A 21,676-nucleotide genomic window follows, 5' to 3' on the forward strand; every position below is an offset into this window, starting at 1 on the left:
AAATCTGATTAAAAAGAAAAAAAAAAGCCCAACAAAGCAAGGACAGCATGGGGCATTTTATATAGTTAAGGCTCTTGCAACTCAGAACAAGGAAATGAAATATGTATGGCTTTATTATTCTTTAATGAAACACACTGGCAAATACAGACATTTCTCCTGAAACAATATGCTTTATAACACCCATAATTTGTGAAATAAAAGTCAGTTCTTATTGTATATGATGCCTTATTTTTTTTTTTTTTGTCAATGTATTTGTGCTTAATTGATGCACTTACCTCCATAAATCTTAAATAGCTCTCAAAAGTGGATGGATGGCAAATTAAGGGCATTTTTATACTAAAGTAAATTTGGATTAAGGTAGGACAACTAGCTGAAAAGGCAGGAGCTTTTGCAGAATAATTCCACGTGAGGACTAGGAAGCAAACCACTCTGCCTCTGTCAAGTGGATGTTTTTGAAAAGAGTAAGTCTTATTCAATCAAAAGTGTATCCACAGGTAATGCTATTCAGGAAGAGCAATGATTCTCCGCAATAACTCTGTGCGTAGACAAACCCTAAGGCACAGGCGTGTCGGTCATGATTCTTCCTACCCAATTCTAAGCATTTACTTCAGCCACCCAAGATGGAAACCTGGTTAACTTGGGCTGCCTCTGCAGTCAGTAGAGGGAGGCAAGCCTTCCCAGTGGCAGATTTAAATCTTGGCTGGAGTAATTCACCTCCTAAAGGTGGCACTAGCTGCCGCCAGACCCAGTCTAAGGCTGAGATCTAATCTGCCTAGATGTACCTAAATTTTAGATGTTTAAACGTAGGAGGACATTGTCTCCCTCTGAACTCCTCTGGAGATGTTTGTAAGGAGTATAAGAATTAAGAGTACATTTTGCTTTAAGATATGTTTTAGGAATATTCATATAATTCCCTGGATACTGCCCCACGTCTGCTCGTTTTAACATATCTACCCAAAATTACAGGAACAGTACAGTTCTAACATCTAACAGTTGTTCTCCTCCATGCCACATCCAGGACGTAGCAGATTTGGGCTTTATTCAGCTATTTTTGAGCAGAGACTTGTTTTAACCAGGGGCAAGCATAGTCCCATAGAATAGGTACCAGATATGTTGCAAATGATGCGTTGTCTCATCTCTCTGTGGGTACTGTGATGCCTTTCATTACAGCCTTGACGTGAGAGTAAGTGTTCGTACTGCAAGCAGCTTTTCTCACCAGAACTTGCACCTTTGCTTTCCAGCATGTTTTGGAAGGCAATCTCTTGGGTCAACTGTCTCAGCTCTCAGATGACCACGGCTTCCTTGCCAACCAGGATGACAAAGTCCTGGATCTCCATTCTCGTATTGTCAGTAGCTGCCAAGGGACATGATGGGCAAAGCAGTGCCTGTGATCGCTGCTGTGAAATTCATGATTCTTCCCAAGGCACTGGGTGTCAAAGGGTGCTGTTTCTTCCTCTGACATTTGATATGAAGAATAATTTACTATTTAAACCCTATTATTGAACCTTGCAGCTTTTTCTTTGGAGAAATATTACTTGGATAGTACTGTTCTACTTTTCCCTTCCTCATATCTTACTTGTTTTGCTACATAAAATTAAATATAAACTTTCCAAGAAGATAATGAATTAAGGACAGATAAATGACTATCATTGTCTGGGAAATAAAACAGGTCATTATAAACTAATCGAGGTTTGTGGCTTTAGCTGCCTGCTTATCACGGTGGGATTGCTGGTTCATACTTAATTCTACATTAATTTTTGCATCCCATTAAGATGAAAGTTATGGTTAATTTAAACTCTTTTTGGTGAAGGAGGCTACTGCAATGGCAGATCGTAAAAGCCTTTTAAAAAATCCCTGAAATGCTAATTACCTCATAAAATGAATTCTAATCTCCCAATCTAATACAGTGGGTGTGAGCAATTACTTTCTCTCACCAAACTGTTAATGCAACATTAGTGATTATACTAATTAAAACTAATGAACTCATACTCACATGCTGATAAACCTCTCAACCACTCGACAAGTTCCAGCCTTCTATCAGTTTTATTTAACTCCTCTTTAGGAAGATGAATCTTAAATTAACCTCTTGAATAACATTCAAAATTAGGTTTTGAAATGTGAAGCTTTATAGACTGTGTATAATTCCTCTCCAAAGATTACCAGAGTTAGAGAAACCATTTCCAGGGAGGATGTAATTGAATTTAGAAGTGCATTCTCCTAATTTGATAAGCATGGAGAGCAATGGTAGCTCATCCATCTAAACTGTATCCAAGTTAAGAAAATACAAGTATCTCAAAAAAAATCACTTTATGATGAGCATGTTTCTATGGCTCAGGAACTGGAAAAATAAATTACAAAGAGCAATTTATTCAATGTATCCTTCTTCTTTCCTTCGTTTGTGATTTTGTGTGTGTGTGTGTGCACGCATGCAAATCATTGAGAATTCCCTTTCACATCTCACATTTTGAAACATTTCCATGAATCACTTCAGCAAAGGATTTTTGGTCTGGCTTTGTTCAGTTCAGGTTTATTGAAAATTCTGGAAATCCAACACAAACCATATGATCTATTTTTATTCTCTGACTAGGTGAGAATCATCTTCAAAATCTGGTTTCTGAATTATTCAACACAACTGTTTCTAAATTCTACATGTTGTAATATTTTGAAAGAAACATTTTAAAATTCCCTGTCTTTGTAAAAAAAAGCCTCACAGGAAACTATTATTTTGCTTTTACTTTTGAGGAATGAGCAGAACTATTGGGGTGCCTGTGCCCTTGTTGCCCTTCCATATGGCTATGAATCGAACCTCTAAAACTGAAATGGAAAATGGGCATAAAATGGTCACCTTGAGCACATTTAAATGCTTGAATAAATATTTATGAACTTTTTTCATGTTTAATCTGCTCCAGTGTTTACTTTCCATCATTTATTGCCTGATTACCTAATAAAATTAGGTTTATTATATTGTCGTGTCAGTCCAGTATTATTCTCAACTATCTTTTAGCCTGTTGGCCAATATCAGTCAAATTTAACTGTATGATAGAAGTCTCAAAGTTTTTTTTTTTTAATTTTCAACTGGCTTTATGAGAAGAGGCAGCAGGGTAGAGAGGTATGACCCTTTCTTGTCTCCAGGGAAGAACAGCTTGCCGTGTGGGCCATATTACATTGTCAGATAGGAGAGAACCTAAACAACGGCAGTTTGATCCCAAATGTATTATAGACACCAGAGAACCCACATGAGACAGTCTTTATGAACAGGAGAAAAGGCTTCAGCTGGAGTGCTCCTCATTAGACATGAGATAATCCCATCATGACACACCAAACCGCAGGAAACCAGGCTCTGCCGCTCACAGAAAAAATTTCTTTTTAATGATGCAGCTTATTGCAGTGTAAATCTCTTTAAGAACAAGTCATTTGGAAAAGAGGAATTTATAAATACACAGTGCTTTTCTTATGAAAAGAAAAAAAAAGTTTATATTTGGACCTGGGACACAGGGCTTCTGGGTCCTGACCCAGCCTTTCTACAGACTTTCTACTAAAAATGCAATAAATCACTCTAGGTGTGACTCATCTGTTCTATCTTTAACATCTGAGGAGTAGGTGGCAAACTCTGAAGAACATCAGCTCCTTTTACAGCCCATGCAGAGCCCTGGAGTGCAATTCGCTTCATCCCAAGAGATGCCGAAGGAACTTACCCCCAGACACTGCTCTCTACATGCAGCCAGGACCAAACCCATCCTCGGGGCAGATCCGCAGAGGTTTTACCGGTTTCTAGATAAGGAGCAGAAGGGAACCTGATTTTGGTCAGGAGAGAGTTGTATCGCTATGAGTTTCTCCTGCTACACTGGAGACAACACAGTTCGTGGTGAGAGAAATGGATGTCTGTTCACACGAGGGTGTAAATCTGTGGCTCCCTACCACCATTACACCTCCAGTCACCAGTGACCTGATAGAAAATCCAGAGGAAGGTCAAAGGGTAGATCAGAGGTAGAGATCTCCAAGATCTCCAAGAGGTAGAGAAGACACAAGCATATCTCTAAGTGTGCAGCTGCAAAACTAACGCACCTACCCAGGAGAGAGGGCTTTGGTGTTGCTCATCAAACTCTGTGGGGACCTTTTGTATTCTAGCTAGCAAAGACTTTAACTACAAACTGTGGCAAAAATAGAGGAAACAGAGGCAGAAACCCACACTGCATCCCTGCTAGGTGATCTCCGGGCACTGTAGGGTGCAGGCACTGGCTACACCGTGATCCCTCAAGCTCTACTTCTCTGCTGCACAGCTTCAAATGGGAGAGCAAAGGTGGCTGCTGCCCGGAGCAGCTGAATGCCTTGCAATTAAAGTCCTGACTTCCAAGTGGGGAATTTGCTCGCTGCAAACCCCTCAGGGTGAGGGAGGGTTGAATTCAGTCCTCACACCCCATGGGAGAGGACCCAGACACTGATGATCTGGAGTAAAAGGAGGGCGAGTAGCACCGCCATGTTGCAGAGGAATAAATGCTGCTCAGGTCTTCACAGTGAAGGTTAAATGTCTCCTTTCTGCACTTTCCAGTTTTCCCCAGCATTACACTGGGAGCCTGGATGCCTCATGCATACTTTTACTTACAGTAATGCACATAATGTGCAAAAAAAATCAGCCTTTTACATGCCCGTGAACAGTGCAGCGTGTGCTGAGGAGAACATCCCAAGGAGTGAGGACAAGGACTTGTTTGCTGCCTAGTCAATAAGGGTTTCTGACAGCAAAGCAGGTGCTGTGAATAATAACCCTTTTCCAGACACTGCCCACCTATGCAACTGCATTTCATCCAGTGGTCACACACAACTTTGCAAACACTCATTAACTCACCCATGGGCTGGGCTATTTGCTTGGGGAAGTCAATGGTGTAGTCTGATGGCCATCACAGGCTCACACAGAAAATGTCAGAGATGAAAATAAAGCCATCGGACACACCATCCAGCCTGAACTAGCAGAGAGTGCTCCTTCTCTACCCCGTTCCAGCTTTAGTACACCCTGAGACACTGCAACCTAATCCTTCTTCTGAGAGGGAACCCATATCTGGTCCTTCTGTGGATCCAAGCTCCTTCCTCCTCAGCCACAGCCTTCTGGGATGGATTACAGGAGGCTTGGTAGGAGCCGTGCATGTTCCTGGCAGCTGTGGGAGCCAGGGGTTGAGAGGGGCTGTGCTCACACCCCTGTTACAAACCCGGTACCTGTGCTAACACTGCCTCCTGATACCGCTGCCCCCCCTCTGAGATCCAGCTTCCTATTCTGTACAACTTTGTAAAACTTACGTTGTTTGGGATAACACCTGATTCAGGCTGACTTTAAAATACATATTAAATTATACATGCACTTATGTAAACACACATACACGTATTTTTATATAGACTCATAACACTTACAGGTCTGTTTCAAATGTTTCTGAGAATAATGTCGTGAGGAAAAAACCACATTGTTTTGTCCAGGTTAAACCAGTCTGGTACCTTTTTTATTTAAAAAATGCTGGTACCTGGGGGGATGGAAGCCATGTATTTTGATGATGAGCTTATTTTTGCCATCCTTGTGAAAATAGTCCCAAATCTGAGACTGCATATTTTTTTTTAAAGCTGCCTCTGAGAAGAGTTAATTTTGTCATGTATTTTTTCTTCTATGAGCGTCATTGCTGTGGCTGTCTCTGTGCATCAAAAGCATCTGTCAAAAGCTGATACTTCTGATGTTGAGCTAAAGTACAATGGCAGTATTATTTCTCACTTTAGGGTCAAGGAATTTAGGCATGGAGAGATTAAAGATCCAAGTGTATTGACCATATTTTGTTGCCCAGCTTATATCACACAGCTCCTGATTTTTCACAGTAGAATTGCCTCCTAGAGTACTTGATATTTTCAAAATCCAGACTCCATTAACCTCAGATGGAGCTACAAGTGATTAAACTATCCGCAAATCAGGTCTAAGATGTTAGATTGAGCAACTCAGGAGCGACGATCGACTGACTAGAAGCCATCCATGAACAGCTTGCTGTAGATGACTCTCCAGTATCATACAGGGCTGTCCAGGCAGAGACATAAGTGGAGTCCAGCTCTCCAGGGCAACATGGTCTTCCTCCCAGCTACAGGACCTGCTTGCTGACCTTGCCATCCTTTGTCTCATCTCCATCATGTGACAAGGGACAACAAGGGATGCAGTCACCCTGTAGGTAGATGAGCAACCTGGAAACGTGCCATGAGAACTTGATGTATTTTTGGCTTTGACCTAAAGATTTCTGCAGGCAAGGAGGGACCCAGGTCTGCAGCTTTGGGATGCTTTAGGAGAGAGGTCCGTGGCAACTTTCAGGGTTTCTGTTGAAAAAAATTGGCATTTTCTTTGCCAGTGAAATGTGCCATTTATTCAGTTTTCATACTGTCTTCCTCCTCTTCCCAGGCTTCTCAGGGTATGATAGCTTCTTCTCATCTGTATGGAAACTGCCTCCAATAATTTTTTAATTCTCAGCTTCTTTCTGTCTCATAAAAGCTTCGCCACCCACTAACATCCACCTCCACGTTACTTACACCCACCACACAGGGACAGATGCTCAAAAGAACTATAAAGGTGACATGAAGAAACTAGTGAGTCTTTTAATCCTGGTCTTCATTTAATTTATCTTCTGCTATTTTTTAGTATGCTAATGAGATTTTGTAAATCTCTCAGATGAAAGAAAAGAGTAGGAAGAAAAAAAAAAATCCCTCAACCTATTTTGTCAAAAGCTGTATTTTTATATCTGAAATTAAGAAGTCCAAGCCAGGGCTCATGTTGGGAATTTATTTAAAATTTTAATTACACAAAATCCTATTCATTATGAATGCATCAGTTGAATTTCTTAAGTACTGAATATTAGTTGCAGCTTTGGCAGTAGAAGGATTTGTTTTCCCTACTATCAAATGGCAGCGAGAGGACAACTTGAAGCTCATTTCGCTAATCTCACTTTGCAACATAATCAGGCATGACTTGGTGACACAGCGCAGGGGATGTGTTAATGGCTGTCCTCATGCTAATTACACACCTCTGAGTATGCAGAGAAAATGCTGCTTTAGTACATGTCCACATGTAGCACCACACTTCTCTATATCAGAGGAGCCTGAATTTTAGATGAGGCCACATAGTTTTAGAGGTATTTTGGAAAAAAAAAAAAAAAATTGTTTTTCTGTGGTAGTTATAGATATAGCAAAAATATGTTACAGCATTTTAAATGTATCCCAGATGGAAAGAAAGATATTATTCTCAAATTAAAATCCCTTTCTTGCTTTTAAAATGTCACGGGTTTTAGCATAAACTGTCATGCAGTCTTGAAGAGCAAGCAAAAATATCAAGAAACTTGACATTCTTCAATATATTGAAAACAATGTAATTATAATGAAATATAAACAGGACCCATACTAAAGCATTTCAGTCTCGTAGATGCTTTCTGAGAGAGGTCTAGGCATAGACACCATCAAAGTGGAGCAATGTCATGCTCTCCAGCTCTCCTGCTTTAAAATCGAGTTTGATGGACCATTCCCAGCCCAGGTGGGACGACACTGAAACTTCACGTGTTTCAGGCTGAAGGGAGACGCATCGTCTCGCTGACCCTCAGCCAAAGCTGCAGATGGGTCATGGACACCCACACAAATGATCCTGGTTTAGCTGCTGTGTTTTCTGGATCTTACCTGAGATCACTTTCTGTGCTTTCTTTGAGGAATAAAATACATTGAGCAAAACCATGCACATGGGCAATTCCTGTGGATCATCTGACACAGTTATTTGCTAGCCAAAATAAAAGAAAAGCGTGGAGATGAAATGGATGAAATGGAAGCATCTGGACCTGTGGAGGCCTGGCAGGTTGGCAAGTTGATATACAACACTTGCTCTGGGGTAATTGCCCCATGCTTGCTTCAAGGGCTTAACAAAGGAAGACTCTTAGCTTTAAGATCTGTTACCACAGAAAAAAAGGCATCTTGGCTTTGAGTAAACACAGTATGAGACCATGACTGTGGGAGCAACTAGACCAGGCATGCTCATAGTGCCCAGAGCATCCTTGGTCAGTGCAGGTTTATCCTGCACCCATGCTCACTACCCTCACCCTTGTTGCTTTTCTGCTCTCTGTTACTTGGGTTTGGGATCCCCTGCCAGAAATGGTGATGTCCTGGAAACTTTAAAGGGCTTTTAAAACAAAGGGGGACAGTAGAATAAGATAATAAACTGTTCCTGTTTCTCAGGGAGAAGCCCCTGAGGGTACTCTTGCCAGTACCATTTAAGCCCTTTGTAGAGGCACCCAAGAGAGGAGCTGAAATGAGGCTGTTTTGGTGGAGCAGGTCCCTGCTGTGACTGTGGAAGGAGTGGAGACAGACTCTGCCTCTCCCATAGGCAGCTTCCCTGAAGTGTGGACGGCTGCTGGGGACAAATCCAGATCCGGATCCTGAGCTACAGCTACTGTCAACAATAGAAGTGGAAAGGGTGGGCATCTGCAGGTCAGAAACATGGTCTTCCTCTTCCCCTGGCTGTTTAGGGATAATCTGAACATTTCCCCCTCTGATTTGGTTCTGGCTGACCCAGAACATCCTCCTGGCAGACTTCCCAGGCTTGCAGATTAGAGATACAGAAGAAACCAGGCTGGAGGGTGGCACATGCCCCAAGGACCTGATTTGCAACTTGAATCCTCTTTGCTGCATTTTAGGACTGAGCACAATGCAGTGACAACAAACTGTAGTACAGAGGATTTGGTGTTGCATTGCAGCTGCTGATGCACTGGGGCACGGAGAAGTTTACCTTCTTCTCCTTGGACTAGCAGAAGATTGTATAAAATGTTGTTTAAGCAAGGGTGATGCCTCTAAACACCATCCCCTTTGGCCACACAGGGAAAGTATCTGAAGCCAAGGCAGGCACCACCAGCTCTCGCTCCAGAAAGGCAGGGTGTAACCACTGTTTATTACCAGATCACTCATGAAGCAATGCTGGTTGTGGCTCTGGGTGATATAGTGAATGGCCTGCATATGTAAAAAGAGATAATCCAAAACGTAGAATTATCTGAAGATTCACTTCATCCTTTATTCACTTTGTACTTTGTATACAGCCTGTTAACAAAGTGCAAAACCATTATAGGCTTTAATTAAAAGCAAAGTGATAAAGCAGTTCCAGGCTGCATCTGCTCTGTCTGATAGGAGAGGCACAGTTCACAAGAGCCCTAAATCTGACCTGTGGATTTTGTGTTTTACATTCACACTGAGGAAGAAATTAATATGGAAAAAAAAAAAAAAAAAAAAAAGAAGTGATTGCCCACTGTGCTCATAAACTTACCAGTTCAGACTGGCTCTAATAACACATCATCCAATATTCATTTACAAGTTACTACAGTAACAGCATGTCTCCAAGAGGAGCAGATTTGCTGGTGTCATCTGAGATAATTAGACCAAATCCACCCTGAGACAATCGAAATTCTTCCCTTCCATCAGGAAACCTGCAGCTATCACAATTATATGACATTTAAATTCACAAACTGCTCTTTCAGAAACGCACCCCGGGAGTGCCAAAGGACAACACAAACATTACTGGCCTGTTGGAAGGAGAAAAAAGACGAGGTGGTGATTGTTGAGCAAGCCTGCAACCTCTCTTGGTGGAACCCATGTCTCCCACCTCCTGGGCAAGGATTTGCTCTATGGTCTATGTCACATTGTTCTTGCAACTGGCACGGGATAATGACCAATTAAGCCTACACCAGGCAGGTCACAGCTGAGTTCAGACCCTGGGCTGGGGCCACGCAGGTGGAGCAGGGAGGGAGCACAGGGCATGTAATGCTGCCGACACTGGTTCCCTGTCCTGTCTCATAGGCTGTGCCCGTGCCCATGCCCGTGCCTACATCTCTGTAGCAGTCACTGAGCAACGTATCAGCTGTAAGACACTCCTCATTTTTGGTTAAGACCTTCTCCTGAGAGCTGTGTCTGCGGAAATGCAGGAGTGGCTTAAAACCATGCGTCCCTCCCTCCTGCTGAGGTACTGGTGAGTGATGGCATCTTGAACCCATCTACATGGCCTGGTGGCAGAGGTCATGCTCAGATTTCAGGAGCATTAGAAAAAAAACAGAGGGGAAAATAAATTTTGCCAGTCTCAGAGTAACTCTCCTTTCCCCTACACGTCCCTGCCCTTTCTCCACCAGTGACCTAGCCCTGAGCTTTCAGCTTGCCCTTGCTCTGGGTACCTGCAACATGAGTGTGGCATTGAATGAAAAAAGTCTCCCTGTTACAAGACAACACAAAATTCATCATTATTTCACTCTCAGCTGAAAGTGTCTTGAGTTTGTGCAGTCTTAAGAAAGGGGAAAAACCACAAAACAATACAGAAAACCAAAGTGAACCATTAGCTTTGGGCATGAAAAACAAACTGCAAGCCTGAGGAAATTTTTTTAGTGTGTGTAATGTATGTTGATGTTCCACTGATATATTCTTTGCAGTAAGGAAAGGGACATTTCTGTGGGAACATTTGGCTTGTGTCACAAATACTTCTTTTAATTTTGTGCAAATCATAGCCTGTTCCTCCTTCTTTCTCCCCCTCAAATTCTCAAAGATTAGTTCTAGAAGTTTTCTTCACATAGGGAGGACGCAGGTGGAAAGAGAGAATAGAAAGGGAGGCTCAGCTTAGCCAGAGAAGACAATACTCCACCTACAGCAAGAAAATTATCTCTATTAATAGATTGAAAGTTTTAAGGGTTTTGCTGAAGAAAAAAAAAAAAAAAACACTCAACAACCCTCTAAGTTAACATTCATACTTACAGAAAGGTACCGTATTGACAGCCTCTGAGCTTGCAGTGTTCTGCCTGCAGAAGGAGCGGAGCACAGAGAACAACTGCGTTCATTTTTTTTCCCCAACCTGTCCTGTCAAAATGCTTCAGATCTGAGACACAATGGTCTCCCCTAGTCAGGAGAGGTTGAGTCAGTCTCCACGCTGCCCTTCCTGCAGCACTGCCCTTTTGGGGAGGGAATCCCCTGCCATCCCCTAGCCCACTGGCACCTCCACTCTGACCTCGTGTGCCACCAGCAAGAGGAAGTATAGAATCACAGAATCACAGAATCACAGAATGGTTGGAAGGGACCCTTGAAGATCATCTAATCCAACCCCTCTGCCATGGACAGGAACATCTTTCTCTAGATCAGGTTGCTCAATGCTGGGTCCAACCTGGCCTTGAACACCTCCAGGGAGGGGGCATCCACAGCTTCTCTGGGCAACTTGTGCCAATGTCTCAACACCCTCATCATAAAAAATTTCTTCCTTATGTCCAATCTAAACCTACCCTCTTTTGGCTTAAAAACATTACCTCTCTCAGTTTAAAACTGTTGCCCCTTTTTTATCAGCCTCTCCTTATATATTGAAAGGCTGCTATAAGATCTCCCCAGAGCCTTCTCTTCTCCAGGCTGAACAACCTCAACTCTCTCAGCCTGTCCTCATAGGAGAGGTGCTCCAGCCCTCTGATCATTTTCGTGACCCTCCTCTGGACTTGCTCCAACAGCTCCATGTCTTTCTTGTGCTGTGGACCCCAGGGTTAGAGGTGGTATTTCAGGCGGGGTTTCATGAGAGCAGAGCAGAGGGGGAGAATCATGTCCCTTGACATGCTGGCCACATTTCTTTTTGTACAGCCCATGATACGGTTGGCTTTTTGCACTGCAAGCACACATTGCTGTCTCATATCTGATTTTTCATCCACCAATATCCCCAAGTCCTTCTCCACAGGGCGGCTCCCGATCCATTCACCACCCAGCCTGTATTGACACCAGAGGTTGCCCCAACCAGGTGCAGGACATTGCATTTGGTCTTGATGAACTTTGTGAGATTCACAAGGTCCCACTCCTTAAGCCTGCCAAGGTCTCTTTGGATGGCATCCCTTCCCTCAAGTGAATCAACTGCATCACACAGCTTGGTATTGTCAGCAAATTTGCTGAAAGTGCACTCAATCCCACTATCTGTGTCACTGATGAAGATATTAAATAGTATTGGCCCCAGTATAGACCCTTGTGGGTCACCGCTCATTACTGGTTTCCACTTGGATATTGAGCCATTGACCATAACTTTTTGGATGCTGCCATCCAGTCAATTGCTTATCCATCTAACAGTCTATCCATCAAACCCATCTGTGTCTAATTTAGAGGTAAGAATGTTGTGGGGGACCATATCACAGGCCTTACAGAAGTCCGGGTAGATGACATCCATAGCTCTTCCCCTGCACACTGATGCAGTGACTCCATTGTAGAAGGCCACCAGACTGGTCAGGTGTGATTTGCCCTTGGTGAAGCCATGCCGACTGTCTCTAATCACAACCCTGTCTTCCATATGTTTCGACATCTTCCAGGAGAATCTGCTTCATCATCTTACCAGGCACTGAGGTGAGGCTGACTGGTTGGATGTCACCAGGGGATGACAATGTTGTTCATGGGGAAACCATGAACAATCCAGAGACAAGAGATCTATCAGCAGATCAGCTGCAGCTCCTGGAGTCTAGTTATTTTTAAAATTAAGGAGGCTCTTGCTGGAAATCCATTTGTGTAGGCTGTGCGGCTCTGGTTTGCAGCACCACAGGTTCTTTCTATTGGCTCTGGTCTCTCTGGCTCTCCATCCTAAAATTTCCTATTGTGGTGCAAGTGTAGCATTGGAGAAAGCAGGCAGAGGTGCCACATTTCTTATTCAAAGCCATTCTTGTACTTGAATGTCCCTCTCTCACACCCTCACTTGACTTGTGGGAAGGTTTTATTGTTTTAACTTCAGTCAGGTCCTCCCCAGGCAGGTAGCTTAATCCATGTTCTTATAAACTTATCTGGCTGCACAATACTCTGTACCTTGCACATCATAAAAGGCAATAATTGTACAACTATTCTGATATACTTACAGGTTTTGAGGATTTGAGAGTGGGGTAGGTTTTTTTGGGGTGGGGTTTTTTTGTATTTTCAGCTTTCTGTAGAGAAATTTTTATACAGCTTTCTGTGTGACATGTTATTGAACAAGATGACAGACCACTCATTTCATCACATCAAAGGCGTTTCAACCTTTCTTTCCCAGGACAAACCTCTCTTCTTCTTCCCAAAGTGTCGCAAGGGTTGGAGGGAGAAAGCATGGTGGCTCAGGGATGGGACACCAAGGGAAGATCTGCTTCCTGTCCCTCATGCTGCAGTGTTGCCTACCTGCTCCCTGGGCCAGGGTGCATGTGGACAAGAGAGGACACAGCTCCACCACCCAGGGCTCAGGCCACTGAGGTCCTGGCTGCAGTCCTGGCTCCCTGTCAGGACATCACCTGTGGTGAACAGCATGGCTTTGCTTCAACAAACTGCATACCTCTGTGACAACCTGAGTCATCTGGGACAAGCACTACATCCCCGTCTGGTTTCATGCAGGGCTAGGAGAGCTCTGGGCAAACCTCTGGGACCAGGCTTCACAAGGGGGAATGGCTGTGTGGTGTTTTGTGCAGCCTGTCAGGCCAAAGGCATGAGCCACGTCTGTAGTTACTGCAAGAGAGACACCCACACTCCCAGACAGAGACACTCAAGTGTTTCTGAGACTTCTCTGGCAGCTACTTGCTCAGTGAAGGCTGTTAGGTATCTTCATGTTCCTATCAACGTAGCTTCCACCTGTCTTTAAAACCCTTAATTTCCCTCCTTTCCACCCTATGAGCATGCACTGATGGCTCGCCCCGCAATTTCCAAATCCACAGCGAGTCCGTGCTAACTGAGAATAACATCTTTTAGATATATGGGGCTTGCAAAGCCTTCAAGGAGAAGGATAATGTTACTTAGCAGAAGAAACACCTGTGACAAACAACTGGATAAACTTTAGGTGGGATTTGTCTCAACTAAATGTATATGTCTAGAAGATAGACATGTTCAAATCTGAGCTACTCACCTGAAACTCCCATAATAATGAAGATAAGATGTAGCTCCACAAAGCAATTCATCATCCCTATCTTGAATATGCTCATTTTCAAGGAAAAATGAAATTATTTTGCAGCACTTTCAGGAGATATTCACTTCTCTTCCATGGCTAGACGTGGAGCTGAGGTCACTGGACCAGAACTGGACATCAGACTTGAAAAGTTTCACCATGTTCAGTGCAGCAGGAGAGTCAAAACTTGGAGTAGGAAAGGGTGTCAGGAGACAGCTGCTGTGACTGTTTAATGAGTGATTATGAGCTGCCTATTTGCCTAATGCAGAAAATCCCTTGAGCTGACACATTTTCTTCCCAGCTAAGGGCTGGTCATCCTAATTTTCAGGCCTCTAGATTTAGCAGTGAAATAAAACTAATTTACAGCTCTTGCCATTAGGAGGACAAATTTTCATCTCTGTCCTTCGGGTGAAAGGCACTATAACAAATGAATGATTACTGACCCATGATACCTATTAAAGATTGCAGTTGGGTCATCTCATTTGTTGTTTTAACACAAGAAATTAAGAGCCCTAGCAGGGCTGTCACAAAAATTGAATTGATAATGAGATGAACACTGCCTTTACCAGAGGCTCTTTCTAGAATTACATGTGCGGAAAGCTCAGCAATGAGAGGACCTTGAGCCGCGGGCCTGAATCATGGAGCCCAGCAGGACTTTCTGCTTGCACTGCCTTTCTCCTATTGCCACCTGGAAGTGCAATCTAGCTGCTGCCCGTCAGACTTCATACAGACAAAGGAACAGTTAGCCACCTACTTCCATGGCTCTTTTCACTCCATCACTGCCCACAGCTAAATTGCCCACCAAAAAGGTTTTGAATCAAGAGGGGGTCAGTGGACAGGACAGTTTGCTCCCAATAGCAGCCGCCGTGACAGACTCCTGTGCGCTTAGCCTGATGCTGATTGCACACCGGTCCCTGCTGCCACATAACAAAGCTGGTCTCCTTCGAAAGCATCCTCAGTGATGGGAAACAAACAGCTTTCAAGTTTTAGGGAAAATACTGAAGAACATCATGGATAACCTGACTCTGAGACATACATATTTGGCTTCTGCTCAGACCCTCCTGCCCCTAGTGGGGGGGCTGTACATCATGCACGTGTAGCTCAGCACTGCAGTACCTGTCTTGGTCTGAGACTGTGCTCCAGCTGCACCCTGGCCCCTCGGATCTGCCAACCATCTCTGACCTAGAAACGTTGCTCCACCCTGCAACCCACCCTGACTCACCAGGCATTTCCCATCATGCGACACAGTGCCCTGGCATTGTCTCATGTGTTGAAGGGGAGAAAATTGTAAGAATTGGCTGCCACTTAATCAACTACTACCAAGTCATTAGTTGACTAGTTGTTCCTTTTTCTGATCTAACATAAGATGGAAAACTGTCCCTTTTCCCTTAGTTCACATAGGTCTGTTTAGTGCATCCACAGGCAGAGAAAGTTCTCAGAGCAGTATCCTACCCTTACATTGTGGCGTTGGGTTATAGCTTTACTCTCCACGCTGGGGTTTCAGCTTAGCACTAGATGGAAGGAAATCAGACCTATAACTCCTTCTTCTACAGCAGAGCAGCTGAGCTGACTGCCCTGTTTTCATGGGCTCAAGGAAGCATAAACAGGAGGCTCTGCAAGGTTGTGGTGTGAAGCTATATGACAAGACCCGCTTCAGATTTAGACCATAGCCCAGAAGTTAAATGATCAATGAAGAACTTAATATCTTCCGTGTTTTCCTCCATTCACAGCCACTTAGGCCAGTGCACTCCAGCACAGAACAGGGCTGTATGAACATAGCTCCTCCACCACTGCAAACCAGAGCAGACCCAGTACTCACCAGCTTAGGATGCAGACAGAATCACAGAATCATTTAGGCCTGAAAAGACCCTCAAGATCACCAAGTCCAACCATTAACCTAACACTGCCAAGTCCACCACTAAACCATGTCCCTAAGCACCACATCTACCCGTCTTTTAAATACTGCCAGGGATGGCAACTCAACCACTTCCCTGGGCAGCCTCTTCCAGTGATTGACAACCCTTTCAGTGAAGAAATTTTTCCTAATACCCAATCTAAACCTCCCCTGGCACAAATTGAGGCTGTTTCCTTTCATCCTATCACTTGTTACTCGGGAGAAGAGACCAACACCCACCTTGTTACAACCTCTTTTCAGGTAGTTGTAGACAGCAATAAGGTCTCCCTTCAGCCTCCTTTTCTCCAGGCTAAACACTCAGCCACTCCTCATCAGACTGGTGCTCTAGACCCTTCACCAGCTGATAAACGATGGAAAGTGGCTTGGCGAGCACTTGTGCCAGCTCCCTCAGTACCCTTGGGTGGATCCCATCCGAGCCCATAGACTTGTGTGTGTGTGTCTAAGTGGTGTAGCAGGTCACTAACCATTTCCCCTTGGATTATGGTGGCTTCATTCTGCTCCCTATCCCTGTCTTCCAGCTCAGGGGACTGGGTTCCTGGAGAAAAATTGGTCTTACTATTAAAGTCTGAGGCAAAGAAGGCATTAAGTAACTCAACCTTCTCCTCATACTTTGTCATTATGTGGAGGTTCTTCTTTGCCCTCCTTTTGTTGCTAGTGTATTTATAGAAACATTTTTCATTGTCTTTTATGGCAGTAGCCAGATTAAGTTCTAGTTGGGCTTTTCCCCTTCTAATTTTTCCCCTCCATAACCTCATGACATCCTTGTTGTCCTCCTGAGTTACCTGTTCCTTCTTCCAAAGATCATAAACTTTCTTATTTTCCCTGAGTTCCAGCCAAAGCTCTCTGTTCAGCCAGGCCAGGTCATTAACCTCATCCTTTCTTGGGGTCTTGTCAGCACTGGTGAGAGCAGCTAGCTTCAGGGCAAGCAGTGGAGAACCTGTTTCCACAGCAAGTGCTGATGTGGGAAACCTCCCACTCCCTTTCCATTGCTGCAGTCCCAACTCATTCATCAGAAATTCTCTTTCCCCAGAGTTGCTTTGTCTTTCTGGTGGACCTGAGGTTACAAGGTCAGCATTGCAAAGTTGGACCTGCAAGTCACGTCTCCATTTTGCTTCCCATATGAGCTTTCTCCTCATTTTTTCCTGCTGCCTGTTTTACACAAAGATCTGCTTTAGCTTTTGGGCTTGCTCTAGCACCACTCACTAAAATTATATCAAGTATTGATTGGTAACAGATATATTACAGAGGCAATGCTATTGAGGATACATTAAGTAAATGGAGGAGCAGACCCATGCTGCTTTCTTCCTTTCACTCTGTTGCTATTTATCAGAATGGCAATCATCAGCAGCAGAGATGTACAGGATCTGAATCAGGCGTGGCTTAAACTGGCCAGAGATCATCCAAATTAATAGGTTATGGAGAAGACTTGGTGTTGTGTTAAATAGCTGTGGGCCTGGTACTGCCCATGGTTACACAGTAGTTACATAGATGATCTTGTGAAATGAAAATGGTTCAAGGGAAAAAAAAACCTTGTGATTCAAGAACCTCAGCATTGTGGTGATCTGCCATACTGCTCTGTGTTTCATTTTCACTTATTATCACTCAATATTTTATTTCTGTCTGTACTTAGAAAGGTGCCAAGCATGGGTGACAATGATGGCTGGTTACTAGTTTTCAAGCCATGCAACCTGGGTGGTGAAGTAGAAGAGACAGTAAGAGAATAGAAAAGGGAATACACAGTTGCAACTGCAGGTGATGGACATCAAGGTGACATGGCAGAACACAGGAGGAAAGTGAATGTTTCAGGTTGAGAAATTGAGGTAAAAAAGAGTTTTAAGCAGCAAATTTACAATAAGATGTGGCGCAAAGTAAACTACAACTCTTTCTTAACAGTCAGATGTGAAAATGAGCATCGATGACACCAGTATCAATCTAAACTGAATTGCAAATGCCCTTTTGCCCGACTGCCATGCTACTGGCCTTACACAGGTGATTGTAGTTAAAGGAATGCAGGCTGAAAAATCAGACAAGCATGTGTATAAAATAATATCAGGAATAAGTTAAACCATTTGAAGCTGTAGAGTGGCAGAGTTATAGCTAAACTTCCTTTCCAGTTCAGTCTGTCATTGTACTGATTCTGGCATCACTTGACTATTTCTCTCCATTGCCTGTAAGGGGAGTTGAAGGTGAGTAGGTTAAGCTCAGGTGCAGATACCTCGTTTTCAGCTCCTACACTCAGCGGAGATGAATCCCACCCTGCTCCTGCCTTGGCTTCTGAGCTTCCTGATTATCCTCAGCCCATTGATTCTGTCTCTTCGTGATCCATCTGCCTGTTCCTGCACTGGCTTGTCCCCACATTGCCTCAGACATGGCCCCCTTGTTGTCCCCATGTCCTTCTTCAGATTAGTACCTTTATGAATTTCATCTCTCCTAGTAATATCTCTGCTCTTCCCTGAATTCTGCCCTGACTCATGAGACAGGACTGTCAACATCTCACTCTAACCCCAGACTGCTTTCAGGGTCTCAGCTAGCCAGCTGGAGTACCTCCATGCCCTCTCTTTGCTGTGTGAAGACATACTGTGACACTGATGCTCTAGATGATAAACTGTGTAACACCTGGTCCCTTGTGTGAGAGAGTCCACGTGACAAAGCACGCATCCCTGTTTTCACCATGGCTTGCAGCCTTTAAAGGACAGTGATGCACAAATCTTATGTGCAAGGCCTAAACTGCCAAATTAAGGAGGTCTAGGGACAGATCTCTTGTCCCAAGCTCAGGTGACACAACCTGGCTTAGGCAGCCCTTTGTTGAAGGGAGACAGGGCAGCCTGAACCCATGCCAGTGAACAAGTGGTGCAGGTGATCAAGGTCCAGACCTCAAACCCAGACCTCATCTTTAATTTATCAGCCTTTATACTGGTCAATAAAACAGGTCAGGAGCCATTCCCTGGCCCTGAAGACAAGTGTCACGGCTTGTGTCCATGTGGTTCAACTCGCCTCTCACACAGGGTGGCCTCTGCGTTGTGCCTGGTGGGAACAGTCCCTGGTCTCTCTGAGCCCATCAAGGAGAGCTCTTGCTGGCACGAGGGAAATCCAGGGAGAGTGCTGGCCGTCACACAGCATGGGTGATTGCAATGGTGTGGCCTTGGCCTGCTGCTGCATGGTGGATACAGCCATACCCGAATTTCCCACACCCAGAGGTGGCTCAGCTTGCGCAGGAGAAAGGCAGAAATTCACATCAGGGGAGTTCATGTGCTGTTTCCCAAGCCCTTGAAGGTTAATGGTTGCACAGAGACTGTCAGCCTTCAGGGACATCTTTTGGCACATTTCCTAAGTGCTCGGTCGTTTGGAAGGGAAAATAATAAGCGCTTTCCCGCGGAAGGTTTTTTCTTTTGGCATCTTATGTCAAGATGCAGCTACATGTCAGGTACGTGTTTGTTTTCATAAGGCACTATGTAAAAAAACATCTCTTCCTTCAAGAGCACATTATGTCAGCAGCTCTTTTGGACCAATTTCAACTCCTCAGCTGTACCACAGCTTTTCTACGGGTAGAAGAGGGCATTCAGGCTTTACCTTCCCTGTCAGCTGAAGAGTCACACAGGTCTGCAAACTGCCCTTGAAATCAATGTGGTTGCTATATTAGAAATACTTAGCACATAAATTGTAGGACATGCAGGCAGTGCATGTTACTAGGCAGTTACTAGCGTGCAGTGAACCTGCTGTACAAGCTCATTTCAAAATCTAGCACAGACTCCTTGTTCTCTTGCCTGCTTGGTTCAAAGCTTTAAAGGAGAGTGTGCTTGTGAGGGTATGTGGCTAACCCCATCCAAACTCTAGTCAGCCAGAAATGCAGCTGAGATTTCTCACACATTATCTTTTTTTTTTTTTTTAAATGTTGATGTGCTCACACTGCAGGTTTGATGGTAAAATGAGCTTTCCCACCTAACTTTTGCACTTTTGCCTGAAGCCGAGGATGTTACTGGGTGGGCAGTGGTTAAAGAACTATAAAACAGGAATGGAAGTGGCATACCCATATCTCAGTAGGTGCCTCCACAGGGCTTGATCGTGTACACACTGATAAATAATTATGAATGGGCACCTTATTCTGGAGTAGTGAGGCAGCAAGGAAAAGAATGGGAACTATCTGTGTAAGTTTTCATGTGCCTGGGCATTTGAAAGTCAAGGAGACCACGGTAAGGATGCCTCCAGAAGGTGGTTTTGTTTCCAAGCCCACCAAAGAGAGTTATGTCTATGCATGTAACTATTAAAGGCATATCTTCCATGTTCGCAGACCAGAGCATATAAAAAGATAAGCTCGTTTACCAGGGAAAGTCTTTCCCTGTGAAAAACCTAAAGGCTCTTTAGACGTGCCAAATTGATTTCTTTGTCTTCAAGCACGAATATCAATTAAGCTGAGGTTATGTCCTAGCTTAAAAGCAGGGTGAGATTTATGTGAACAATCAGTTTCAGTTACAGGGAATTAATCTTAAGTGTATAGTACAGGCATAGGAGTGCATTACTTTCCTTTTATGTCATTTGTTTCCTGATATTGGCACTCTGGAGCAAGGGTATCTCAAGTAAATTTGGCTTCTCATTATACATCCAAATCCCATCAGCACAGCTACAGACACCTGGCGAAGGGTCACATTCAGTTGAATATGCTCAGCTGTGTGCAGGTGACGTCATGTTTCAGTGGAGGCACCTCAAGGTTTCGTAGACATTGCTGGGAGAGGAGCCGTGGCTCCAGGGAGAAGAGCAGATGCCGAGCAGCCAGAACAGGTCTCATTTGCACTGGAGCGGTGCATTTCTCACTTGGCTGCTTTACCGTTGTGCCACCCTCATTATTTCTGCTATTGTTATTTCTCCGGCACTGAGCATAACAGGTACTTTGAAAAAGGACTGTACAGAAAGGGTGAACTGCTATAAACCCAAATTCTTAGCTTAGCAAAGCCAGCACAGCTCCACTGCAACTGTTGCACCTCAGCTACGGATCTGCACTGCCAGGAGCAGGGAGACACACGGACAGCAGAGACTTTCACAGTTTATGTGCTGACATGAAGGAAGATAAATTTAGGATCCAGTCCTAGTTTTTGTGGATTTTGTTTTACAGGAGACAGTGAAAAGAAGATGACACTGAACTACAGCTAAAAGAAACCAGGCTGCAATTCACTATTTCCACAAGAGATGTGGATATGGAGCTGGATTTCTTCTAGCCCAAGACACTTATATTTTTGACTGCATGATGACCTTGCTTCAACAGAAAGAGCGGAGGGCAATCCCTGCCCTGATCCCTTTCACCATTAGGGCATTCCCGTGAGAAGTAGGAGATGCGGCTTCCCACCCCATGGGAGAGACTTCTCACTTCTAGGTTGCTCTGCAAACCATGAATGAAACATAGACTGAAAGCTGCTGCCAGGGAATTGTGTCTTCTCCTGCCCTCTGTGCTGTCACTCTGTGTTGGGTACAGTTGCAAATCAAATAGGATCTAGTCCCTCGGGAGCATGTGACTGCTGATTTTGCATCCAGAGAAGTACAAGTGGGAAATGCTGAGCTGAGCAAGATGATGTCATAAGATGTCAGCCCTTTGGGGGTGGGGAGACACACTGGGCACATTAGCACATTTTCAGTGCCAACTTTGGTGTACAGGGGCTCTTACAGTGTCTAAGTGATCAGGTGAGCCTTTCGGAGTTAGACATCAAATAGCATCTAGTTGTATTTTAGGAGCTGGATCTCACCCTGAGTCCCTAACAGATCATTTTCATGGACAGATAAAGGAAATATTACAATTTTCCCCTACACTGGCTAAGGGACCATCCATCATGGGAACTTATCCATCCCTT

General features: G+C 44.1%; 1 protein-coding gene across 1 annotated transcript in view; it reads right to left on the minus strand.

Moving 5' to 3' along the window:
- Nucleotides 1–21,676, minus strand: part of SIAH3 (siah E3 ubiquitin protein ligase family member 3) — a 48,924-nt gene that overhangs the window by 1,031 nt on the left and 26,217 nt on the right. The window lies entirely within an intron of this gene.

This window comes from Grus americana, chromosome 1 (assembly GCF_028858705.1).
Source record: "Grus americana isolate bGruAme1 chromosome 1, bGruAme1.mat, whole genome shotgun sequence".
Taxonomy (NCBI): Eukaryota; Metazoa; Chordata; class Aves; order Gruiformes; family Gruidae; genus Grus; species Grus americana.